At 36.9% G+C, this 12,163-nt stretch overlaps 1 protein-coding gene across 9 annotated transcripts in view; it reads right to left on the minus strand.

Annotated features, from left to right (window-relative positions):
* QTGAL (queuosine-tRNA galactosyltransferase) overlaps positions 1-12,163 on the minus strand; it is a 134,253-nt gene that overhangs the window by 102,842 nt on the left and 19,248 nt on the right. The gene's annotated exons all lie outside the window — the stretch shown is intronic.

Below are 12,163 nucleotides of genomic sequence, written 5' to 3' on the forward strand. Positions count from 1 at the left end.
AAGTAAAAAAAAAAAAAAAAAACCAAACAATGGTGCATGTGTATACAGTAGAAGGGAATAAAGCAGAAGATTTTTTAAAGGCTCCATAGATTCTGACACCTGGGAATCCCCTCAGTGTGCAGCACGGGGTTAGCAGCAGATTTATTTCAGTTCCTCCTCCAAGTCTAATCCACTAGGTGGTCTGCAGTGAATAACAGTTACTTAAAAAACCATTAGTGCTGTTTTTGCAAGGTTTAAGCTGTTGGAATCAACTAAGTCAAGTACATAAAACAACAAGAGTTACAGAACAGAATGTAAAGATTATAAGCCCTGACAATATAGATATATTATGACAAACCAAAACTCTGAGGGGGGAAAAAAGAGAAAGGGAAGTGTGAAGAACCTACAGTGGGCTAAATGTTTCCTCTTTCATAGCAAGTATCAACTGACACTGTGAGTTAAATAAATCCAGTAGGAACTAAAAAACACGGGTTGCTCCTAGGGCGTGGAGCTGTTACATTTCATTGCAGACCTTTCTGTGTGCCTGAATTTTCTTTTTTTTTTTTTTTAACCACAAACTGGTATTAAAAAAAAAAATCTGTAATTAGTCAAAGTAGACATTTATTCGTGAAAATAAGTAAACGGTTTTCCTGCTATCTAAATGCAGGCTGTGAGGCTAGTTTACATGGGAGCTTGAGACAAAAGTGGGCTGAATTGCTCTACACAGTTATTGCTCTCATGAAGCTACATCAGCAAGTCCAAGACCTTCTGTTCTCACCCCTGAGCCAGACATGTAACCCACACAAAAAACTACAGACCAACGTTCCATATGTATATAGATGTAAAAATCCTTAAGAAAACCGAATAATTGCATTGTATGAAAATACTATAGTGTTATGGCTGGTTAGTTCTGGCACTGCAAGAGTGGTTCACTGTTAAGAAAAATACTAATGTAATTTACTACAATAAAAATGTTAGGAGAAAAACATAGGCAATCACCTTAACAGACAACTAAAAGACGTCTAATAAATTCTACACTGATGCCTCTTTTTTTTTTTCCTGGCTACACCATGCAGCACATGGGATCTTAGATCTCCATCAGGGATCAAACCCACGTCCCCAGCATTGGAAGTGCAGAGTCTTAACCGCTGGACCAACAGGGAAGTCCCTGATGCCTCATTTTATGAAGGCTTACTAAATTAGAAATATCAAGTTACCTTGATAAAGGTATCTATCAGAAAGCAATAGTAAATGTCATACTTTTAGCACTGAAACACTACAAACATTCCCACTAAGCCAGCATAATAAAAGGATTCATTAATGTGATTCCACATTGTTCTTCTACCCCCAAAAAAATATATGAAAAATAAAGAATAAATTAGAAATAAAGAAACAAAATTATAATATTTATTCAGGATTAGATTACCTAAATAGAAAATCTGAGATAATGTGAAAAACCATCAGCGTTGGACAAGACAGGGAACCAGTGAAACTGGTAGTCTACCCTCTCTACCCAAGTCCAACACTAGAAACAAAAGGAGATCATAGACTCTGAACTTCCGATTTAAAAACTGCAAGAACCTCGAGAGGAGACAGAAGGAGGTTGTACCCTGACGTGGAAGGAAACCCAAATACCACAGTCCAGAGGCTCGCTTGGCAAGAACTTCTGGATTGTGTTCTTTCCTCCACCCGCCACTGTGTGGGGAGCTGACTGCCCGCCCCTCCCTCCATCACTGTGAAGCAAAAGAACAGCAGGTTCAGGAGGCAGCACCAGGACTGGGAGAAGCTGTTCCCACAAACACAGAAGACGGCCATTTCAGGCCTCCTCCTTCTCTTCTCCCTGTCCACTCCAAAAAGGAAAGGAATTGCACGGAACAGAGGAAGATGGAAGGATGAACAGAAGGAAGGGAAGTGGGGGGTGGGGGGTGGGCAAAAGCAGTACAGGCAGGTTACCTAAGGGGCACGCTCACCTGTATGGGGAGGTGCTCTGGGGGCAGCAAGTAGGGACTAAAGGAAGGATAATAAAGCTTGTGATGAAATTTCTTCATCACAGGATCCACCAGCCAACACTCAAACATGCCAGATAAGGACATACAAAAGGTAAAAGAATTCATCGTCAGTAGACCATCACTGCAAGAAATGTTTTAAAAAGTCCAGGCAGAAGGAAAATCATAGAAGACGGAAATCTGGCTTTACACAAATAAAGAGCACTAAAAACTAACTATATGAGTAAATGAGTAATTTTCTTTCTTATTATTTAAATCTCTTAAAAAGATGATTGACTGTTTAAACTAAGTTAATACCAACGTTTGTGGGGTTTATGGTACATGTAAAAGTAGAATGCATGACAACAACAGCAAAAAAGGTAAGAGGGGAGAAAAGGACATGTACTGTCATGAGGTTCTCACACTATATGTGAAGTTGTACACACATTTGAGGGGCGGAACTTGGTAAGTTGACAGTATATTCTGTAAACTCCAAATCAACCACTAACAAGGCAAAAAAGGAATTATAGCTAATAAGCCAACAAAGGAGATAAAATAGAACCAAAAGAAATTTTGATTGGAGCTGGCCTGACAGCACAAGTTCCACAGACTGCTTGCCAGCAAAACTGGTAAAAATTATTTTTTAATAATTCAATTTTTAAAAATTATTTTTAAAATAATTTTTAAAAAACCCAACCATTTACAGTCTCTGGAAATGGCAATAACACACAGCAAATGAAAAAAATATTTATTCAAGAAAATCTACTAAAACTTAGTAATAGTGAGGGTCTAGGTATGTGAGCCAAGACCTGCTCCTTCCCTCCCCCAAGAAGGAAACTCCACCCCAGACAGGTACAGCCAAAAATACAGGGTTCCCTCTTCTGCTAGGCCCGACAGAAAGCTATTTTTCTGGGAGAGATAGGGCATCAGCATTTCTCATCCTGGCTCCAGGTACCTGTTGCTGAGGCTGCGTCCCAGGCGAGTGCAGTTGAAAAGTGGGGCTCCCTTCTCCCACTCAGCCCCCATGCTGGGATGGACTCTCTGTCTACACTGGGAATGGTATCACCAAGGATACTGGGGACCCAAATGCCCTTGCCCTAGTTTATGGGGTGGGGGTTCCATACTGAGAGAGACATGGGGTAACTGCCCACCCCCTGCTTCATCTGCAACAGGGTGTGAAGGTCAAGCCCTAGGGTACACCCAAAACAGTGGTGAGAGGCAGCTGGTAAAGGAGATTGGTAGATTCATTGGCAATATAGGCTAAACTGTGGGACGACCAGTTTGCTAGACATAAACGGGTAAGAGACAGCTGAGAAGAGCCCTCCTGGTGTCAGAACAAACTTAAACACTGACCTCAAGAACTATTCCTTTGAAGGAATATGAATTCACTTGAATTATTCTTATATAGCAATTTATGCTCTTAGGTATTGTTGAAAACAGTAAAGCAGTCAGCAATAAGTGGAGCTTGACAGCTGGGTGTGGTCAGGGAGAGAGAGGCCAGCCCACACCACTGCCACCTCAGGGTGACTGTGGGTACACCCAGCGCTGTATTCCTGAGAGAGATCATTAGAGGTTTCACACTGCAAGGGCAGGGGAGCAGACTTTACTAAAATTATCCAACCAGTCAATATACAAGCAAACAAGTCAACAATAATAACAAGCCTAGTCGGGGTGGGGGGACCAGTACCCAGAGTTACTATAATATATTATCTAATATGTCCAGTTTCCAACAAAAATTAGGAGACATGCAAAGAAACAAGAAAGCATTACCCAGACACCGAATAAAAAGAAGGCCCAGAAACTTCTAGTGAGAACATCACGGTGTCTGATTTAACAAAGACCTCAAAGTAACCATTATAAATATGTTCAAAGACTTAAAGGAAACCGTAATTAAAGAAGCAAAGAAAGGTATAAAGACAATGTCATATCAAATCAAGAGTATCAATAAAGAGACAGAAATTATTAAAAAGGATCAACTGGAAATTCTAGAGCTGAAAAGTATAACACCCTAACTAAAAAATACCCTGGAGGAACTCAACAGTATATTTGAATCGGCAGAAAAATTAGCAAACTTGATGGATAAAAATAATGCAATCTGAAGAACAGGGAGAAAAAAGAATGAAGAAAAATAAACACGACCTCAGAGAAATCTGAAATACTATTAAACACACTAACATATGCATAATAGTAGTACCAAAAGAAAAGGAGAGAGCAATAAGCACAAAAAATATTCAAAGATATAACGGCTAAAATCTTTCCAAATGCAGTGAAAAACATTAATCTACACATTCAAGAAGCTCAACAAACTCCAAGTAGGATAAACTCAATAGATTCACAACTAGATACATCATAGTAAAAACACTGAAAGCCAAAAACAGGGAGAAACTCTTAAAAGAGACAAGGGAAAAAAAAGGAAATCTCAATAAGATTAACAGTTGACTTTTCAGCGCCAACAATGGAGGCCAGAAGGCAGTGGGATAACATATTCAAAGAACTCAAAGAAAAAACTGTTAACCAAGAATCCTATATCCAACAAAACTATCTTTCAAAAATAAAGGAGAAATTAAGACATTCCAAATAAACAAACACTGAGAGAAATTGTTGTTGATTCACCTTACAAGAGATACTAAAGGAAGTTCTTTAGATTAAAAAGATTGACCCCAAGTGATTCCAGGGAGTATTTCAAATCCATGAAAGAAAAAAAGAGAGCACCAGTAAAGTAACTGTTAATTATAAAAGACAACATAAATGCATATTTCTTCTCCTTTCTTCTGCTAACTGAAGTAGCAGTAGTAAAAAAAAAAAAAATTGTATAAAACAATATGTAACAACCCAATCAAAAAATGGGTGAGGGCTTCCCTAGTGGCACAGCGGTTGAGAGTCCACCGGCCGATGCAGGGGACACGGGTTTGTGCCCCGGTCCAGGAAGATCCCACATGCCACGGGGCGGCTGGGCCCATGAGCCATGGCCGCTGAGCCTGCACGTCCAGAGCCTGTGCTCCGCAACAGGAGAGGCCACAAGAGTGAGAGGCCTGCGTACTGCAAAAAAAAAAAAAAAAAAAAAAAATCTACGAACAATAAATGCTGGAGAGGGTGTGGAAAAAAGGGAACCCTCCTACACCGTTGGTGGGAATGTAAATTGATGCAGCCACTACGGAGAACAGTATGGCAATTTCTTTAAAAACTAAACATAGAGCTACCATATGATCCAGCAATCCCACTCCTGCGCATATATCTGGAGAAAACCATAATTCGAAAGGATACACGCACCCCAGTGTTCACTGCAGCACTATTTACAATAGCCAGGACATGGAAATAACCTATATGTCCATCGACAGAGGAATGGATAAAGAAGATATGGTACATATATACCATGGAATATTACTCAGTCATAAAAAAGAATGAAATAATGCCATTTGCAGCAACATGGATGGACCTAGAGACTGTCACACAGAATGAAGTAAGTCAGAAAGAGAAAAACCAATATTAATGCATATATGTGGAATCTAGAAAAATGGTACAGGTGAACCAGTCTGCAAGGCAGAAATAGAGACACAGATGTAGAGAACAAATGTATGGACACCAAGGAGAGAAAGCAGGGGATGGGGGGTGGGATGAATTGGGAGACTGGGATTGACATATATACAATAATATGTATAAAATAGATAACTAATAAGAACCTACTGTATAGCACAGGGAACTCCACTTCACTGTACAGCAGAAACTAACACAACATTGTAAAACAACTATACCCCAATTTAAAAAAAATGGTACAAATGAACCTATTTACAAAACTGAAATTGAGTCACAGATGTAGAAAACAAACTTATGGAAGGGGGAGTATACATTGGGAGATTGGGACTGACATACACATACTACTATATATAGAAGATAACTAATAAGAACCTACTGTATAGCACAGGGAACTCTATTCAGTGCCCTGTAATTACCTACATGGGAATGGAGTCTAGAAGAGAGTGGATATATGTATATGTATGGCTGATTCAGTTTGCTGTACAGCAGAAACTAATACAACATTGTAAATCAACTATACTCCCAATAAGAAATTAATTAAAAAAACAATATGTAAGTAATGTATTGGGTCTATAACATACAGAAACTCTGAATGTGGCAAAACTATCCTTCAAAAATGGAGAAATAAACACATTTGCAGATAAACAAAAGCTGAGGGAGATATTCCCTAACAGATCTGCCCTACAAGAAATACTAACAGGAGTCCTTCCTGCTCTAATGAGAACACTAGACAGTAACTTGAAATCATACAAACAAATGAAAAACATTGATGAAGATTACTATGTAGCTAAATATAAAGGCCAGTATTATTTTACTTTCAGTTTGTATTTTTCCCATATGATTTAAAAAACACATTAAACAATGATTATAAACCTATGTTAATGGGCAAATAATAAAGATGTAATTTGTGACAAAAATGATATAAAGTGGGAGGTACACAGCTGTACAGGAGCAGAGCTTTATACACTATTAAAGTTAAGTTGATGTTAATTCAAATTAGATTGTTATAAATTTAAGATGTTAATTGTAATCCCCACAGTGATGACTAAGAAAATAACTTACAAATACACAGAACAGGAAATGAGAAGGGAATAAAAATGGCACACTAGTAATAACCAATTACACACAAAGGAAAGCACTGATGGAGGACTGAAGAATAAAACAGATAGACAGCATATAGAAAACAACAGCAAAATGGCAAAAGTCCTTCCTCGAAAGTAATTACTTTAAATATAAATGCTCCAATTAAAAGGCAATGATTGGCAGAATGGATTAAAAAAACACATGATACATTTAAATGCTACAGGAGACTCATCTTAGATCCAAAGGCACAAATAAGTCAAAAGTGCAATGATGGAAAAAGATATTCCATTCAACCAACAACCAAAAAAGTGCTGGAGTGATTAAACTAGTACTAGGGAAAATAAACCCTAAGTCAGAAATTGTTACAAGAAACAAAGGACACTATATACTGATGAAAGGGTCAATCAAGAAAATATAACAATTATAAAACTATACACATCTAACAAGAGAGCCCCAAAATAAATGAAGCAAAAATGAACAGAATTGAAGGGAGAAACATAATTCTACTATAGTAGTTGAATACTTCAACACCTCACTTTCAATAATAGATAGAACATCAAGACAGAAGGTCAGTAAGGTAATAGAGGACTTGAACAACACTATAAACCAACAGACCTAACAGACATATACAGAACACTCTACTCAGTAACAGCATTGCATTGCATTCTTCCTAAGTGCACATGCAACATTCTCCAGGACAGACCACATGTCAGGCCACAAAACATATCTCAAAAAATTTTTAAAGACTGAAATCAGATTAAGTATCTTCTCTGACCACAATGGAATGAAACTAGAATTCAATAACGGAAGGACAAATATGTGAAAATTAAACAACCTACTCTTAAATAACCAATGGGTCAAATAAGGGAAATTAGAATATACTTAAGAGATAAATAAAAATACAGCATACCAAAACTTACAGGATGCAGCAAAAGCAGTGATCAGAGGGAAATTTATATATAAATGTCTACATAAAAGACATCTCAAGTCAACAACCTAACTTTACATGTTACGGAGCTAGAAAAAGAAGAACACATTAAACACGCAGCTAGCAGAAGGAAAGAAATAATAAAGATCAGAACAGAGGTAAATGAAATAAAGACTAAAAAAACAACAGAGAAAATCAATGAAACCAAAAGTTGGTTCTTTGAAAAGATCAACAACATTGACAAACCTTTAGCTAGACTAAGAACCAATAAGCTTCAAATTACTAAAATAAAAAATGAAAGTGGGCAGACTTCCCTGATGGTCCAGTGGTTAAGACTCTGCACTTCCACTACAGGGGGTGCGGGTTCGACCCCTGGTCAGGGAACTAAGATCCCACAAGCCGTGAGGCACGGCCAAAAAAAAAAAAAAAGAAAAGAAAAGAAAAGAAAAAGAAAGTGGGTTCATTACTACTAAACTTAACAGAAACCTAAACAGATTATAATTGAATATTATGAACAACTGTATGCCAACAAATTAGATAACCTAGATGAAATGGACAATTTCTAGAAACACACTAACTCTCAAAACTAACTCAAGAAGACGTAAAAAATCTGAACATACCTATAACAAATACAGAGATTGAATCAGTAATCAAAATCTCCCAACAACAGCAAAAAAGCCTAGGATCAGACAGTTCCACTAGTGAATTCTACCAAACATTTAGATAATTAACAACAATCCTTCTCAAACTCTTCAAAAAAAAAATAGAAGAAAAGGAAACACTTCTTAACTCATTCTACAAAGCCAGCATTACTCTGATACTACAGTCAGACAGAGACATCAGAAGAAAGGAAAACTACCTACCAATATCCCTTATGAATATCTATGTAGAAATCCTCAACAAAATACTGGCAAACTAAATCCAGCAGCGTATTAGAAAGATTATACACCATGACCAAGTGGGATGTATCCCAGTAATGCAAGGGTGGTTCAACATATGAAATCAATCAGTACAATATACCACCTTAATAGAACTGAAGGAAAAAAACCTACATGATTATCTCAGTTGATGCAGAGAAAAGATTGGACAAAATCCTCTTTCATGATAAAGAAAAACACAGTCAACAAACTAGGAATTGAAGGGAACTTCCTCAGCATGATAAAGGGTATTTACAAAAATCCACAGCTAACATCATACTCAATGGTGAAACACCATACGCTTTCCCCCTAAGATCAGGATCAAGACAAGGGTGTCTCCTTTCTCCACTCCTACTAAACACTGGAAGTTCTAGCTGAAGCAATTAGGCAAGAAAAAGAAATAAGGCATCCAGTTAAAAAGGGATAAGTAAAACTATCTGTTGCAGATGACATGATCTTAAATATAGGAAATCCTAAAAACTCACAAAAAAACTACTAGAGCTAATAAACAAGTTCAACAAAGTTGCAGGATACAAGATCAATACACAGGAAAATCAGTTTTCCTATACAATAACAATGAACAATCTGAGAAGGAAATTAAGAAAACAATTCCATTCACACTACCATAAAAAATAATAAAGTGCTGAGGAGTTAATTTAACCAAAGAGGCAAAAGTCTTGTACATTGAAAGTTATAAAACATTGATAAAAGAAACTGAAGAAGACCTAAGACCTACGGAAAGATATTCTGTGTTCATGAATTGGAAGACTTAATACTATTAAAGTGACAACACAACCCAGATATACAGGTTCAATGCCATCCCCATCAAAATCCCAATGGTCTTTATTGCAGAAATGAAAAAACTGATCCTAAAATTCATATGAAATTGCAAAACAATTTTGAAAAAGGAAAACGAAGTTGGAAGACTCATACTTCCCGATATCAAAACCTACCACAAAGCTATGGTAATCAAAGCAGTGTAGTACTGGCATAAGAATAGAGTCCAGAAATGAACCCATTCATTTACGGTCAACTGATTTTCACAAAGGTACCGAAACTCTCAATGGAGAAAGAATAGTCTTAAACAAATGGTGTTGGAACAACTCAATATCCACATGCAAAAGAATGAAGTTATATTCTTACTTCACACCATATACAAAAATGAACTCAAAATGGAACAAAGACCTACATAAAAGAGCTCAAATTATAAAACTCTTTGAAGAAAACAAAGGAGTAAATGTTCATGACCTTGATTAAGCAATGATTTCTTAGATAGGACACCAAAAGCACATAAAATGACAACAAAAATAAATTGGATTTTATCAAAATTACAATTTTTGTGCATCAAAGATTATTCTCAGGAGAGTGAAAAGACAATCCAAAGTATGGGAGAAAATATTTGCAAATCATATAGCTGATAAGGCGCTAGTATCCAGAATATATAAAGAACTCTTACAGCTCAACAACAAAAAGGCAAACAATCCAATTTTAAAATGGTCAAAGGACTTGGATAGACATTTCTCCAAAGAATATATACAAATGGACAACAAGCACACAAAAAGAGGCTCAATATCATTAGTCACTAGAGAAATGCAAATGAAAACCACAATGAAGGGCTTCCCTGGTGGTGCAGTGGTTGAGAGTCCGCCTGACGATACAGGGGACACGGGTTCGTGCCCCGGTCCGGGAAGATCCCACATGCCGCGGAGCGGCTAGGCCCGTGAGCCATGGCCGTTGAGCCTGTGCGTCCGGAGCCTGTGCTCAGCAACAGGAGAGGCCACAACGGTGAGAGGCCCGTGTACCACAAAAAAACAAACAAACAAAAAAAAACACAATGAAAAACCATTTCACACTCACTAGGATGGCTATAATTAAAAAGAACACAGAAAATAAGAAGTGTTGGTAAGGATGTGGAGAAACTGGAGTCCTCATACATGGTTGGTGGCAATGTAAAATGGTGCAACTGATGTGGAAAATAGTTTGGCAGTTCCTCAGTATGCTGAACATAGAATTACAATATGACCCAGCAATTCAACTACGAGGTATATACCCAAAGGAACTGAAAACCTATGTTGAAACAAAAATTTGTACACAAATGTTTATACTAGCACTCTTCACAACAGCCAAAAGGTAGAACAACCCAAATGTCCCTCAGCTGATGAATGGATAAACAAAATATGGTACATCTATACAATTAAATATTGGGTTGGCCAAAAAGTTCGTTTGGTTAATGAATACATTGTTCAATAAAGTTCTCAGTGCAAATGAAAAATGTCTTTCATTTTTACTTAAAACCAAATGAACTTTTTGGCCAACCCAATATTATTCTCTCGTAAAAAGGAATGAAGTACTAATATATGCCTCAACATGAACCTTAAAAACATCTTGCTACATGAAAGAAGCCAGTCACAAAAGAACACATATTATATGATTCCATTTATACAAAATGGCTAAAACAGGCAAATCTACAGACAGAAAGTAAATCAGTGGTTGCATAGGGCTGGGGGGGATGGGGGATGGAGGGTGATAACTAAAGGATGCAGGGTTCCTTTCTGAGGTGATGAAAATGTTCTAAAATTGACTGTGGTGGTGGCTGCACACATCTGTGATCATACTACAAAACACTTGATTGTATACTTTGATGGGTGGATTGTATGGTATATAAATTGTATTTTAATAAAGCTGTTATAAAAGATATTTAATTAATCCAAAAGAAGGCAGAGAAAGAGGAAAATGGAATGAAGAATAGATGCGACTAATATAAGATAATAGCAAGAAGAGAGACTCAAACCTAACCACATCAATAATCATATTACATGTATCTAATGTAAACATCCCAGTTAAAAGGCAGAGATTGTCAGATTGGATTTAAAAAGCACCATCATATGTTGTCTACAAGAATCTATAAGGGAGGGGGCATCCTTTAAATATAAAGACAGGAATGGGTTAAAAGACAAAATGATGGAAAAGATACACTATGCTAACACTAGTCAAAATAAAGCCAGAGCAGTTATATTAATATCAAACAATGTATATTACCAGAGGTCAGGAGGGTTATTCATAATGATGAAGGGGTCAATTCTTCACAACAATCTCAAATATTAACAGAGTTTCAAAATACACAAAGCCAAAAATGATAGACCTATAAGGAAGAATAATAAATCTACAGTTAGAGTTGGAGATTTCAATACCCCGCCTCAGTAACTGAGAACAAGCAGACCTTGTATCAGCAAGGATGCAGTAGATTTAAACAAGATTGTGCCCAACTGGACTTAATTTACGTTTACAGAAAACTCCACCAACACCAGCAGATGCACAACCTTCTCAAGTGCACACGGAACATTTGCCAAGATAGGCCTTATCCTGGGCTATAAAGTAAATCTTACTAAATTTAAAAGATTCAAGTCAAAAAGGTATGTTCTCTTACTTCAGAGGAATTAAATCAGAAATTAATAATAGAAAGATATCTGGGAAATCCCTCAAATATTTGGAAACTAAATACTAAATACTTCAAATAATCCATAAATCAAATAAGAAATCAACGGGGAAATTAGAAGTTATTTTGAAGCTGAATGAAAATTAAAACATAACATATCAGAATTCGTGGGATGTTGCTAATGCAATAGTTAGAGGGGAATTTATATCACTAAATGCCTATGCTAGAAAATGAGAAAGGTCTCAAACCAATGACTTCAGCTTTCACCTTAAGAATTACAAAAAGAGGGGCTTCCCTGGTG

The sequence above is a fragment of the Aethalodelphis obliquidens genome, unplaced genomic scaffold, assembly GCF_003676395.1.
Source record: "Aethalodelphis obliquidens isolate GAN/ISIS:26980383/991018 unplaced genomic scaffold, ASM367639v1 scaffold44, whole genome shotgun sequence".
Classification (NCBI taxonomy): Eukaryota; Metazoa; Chordata; class Mammalia; order Artiodactyla; family Delphinidae; genus Aethalodelphis; species Aethalodelphis obliquidens.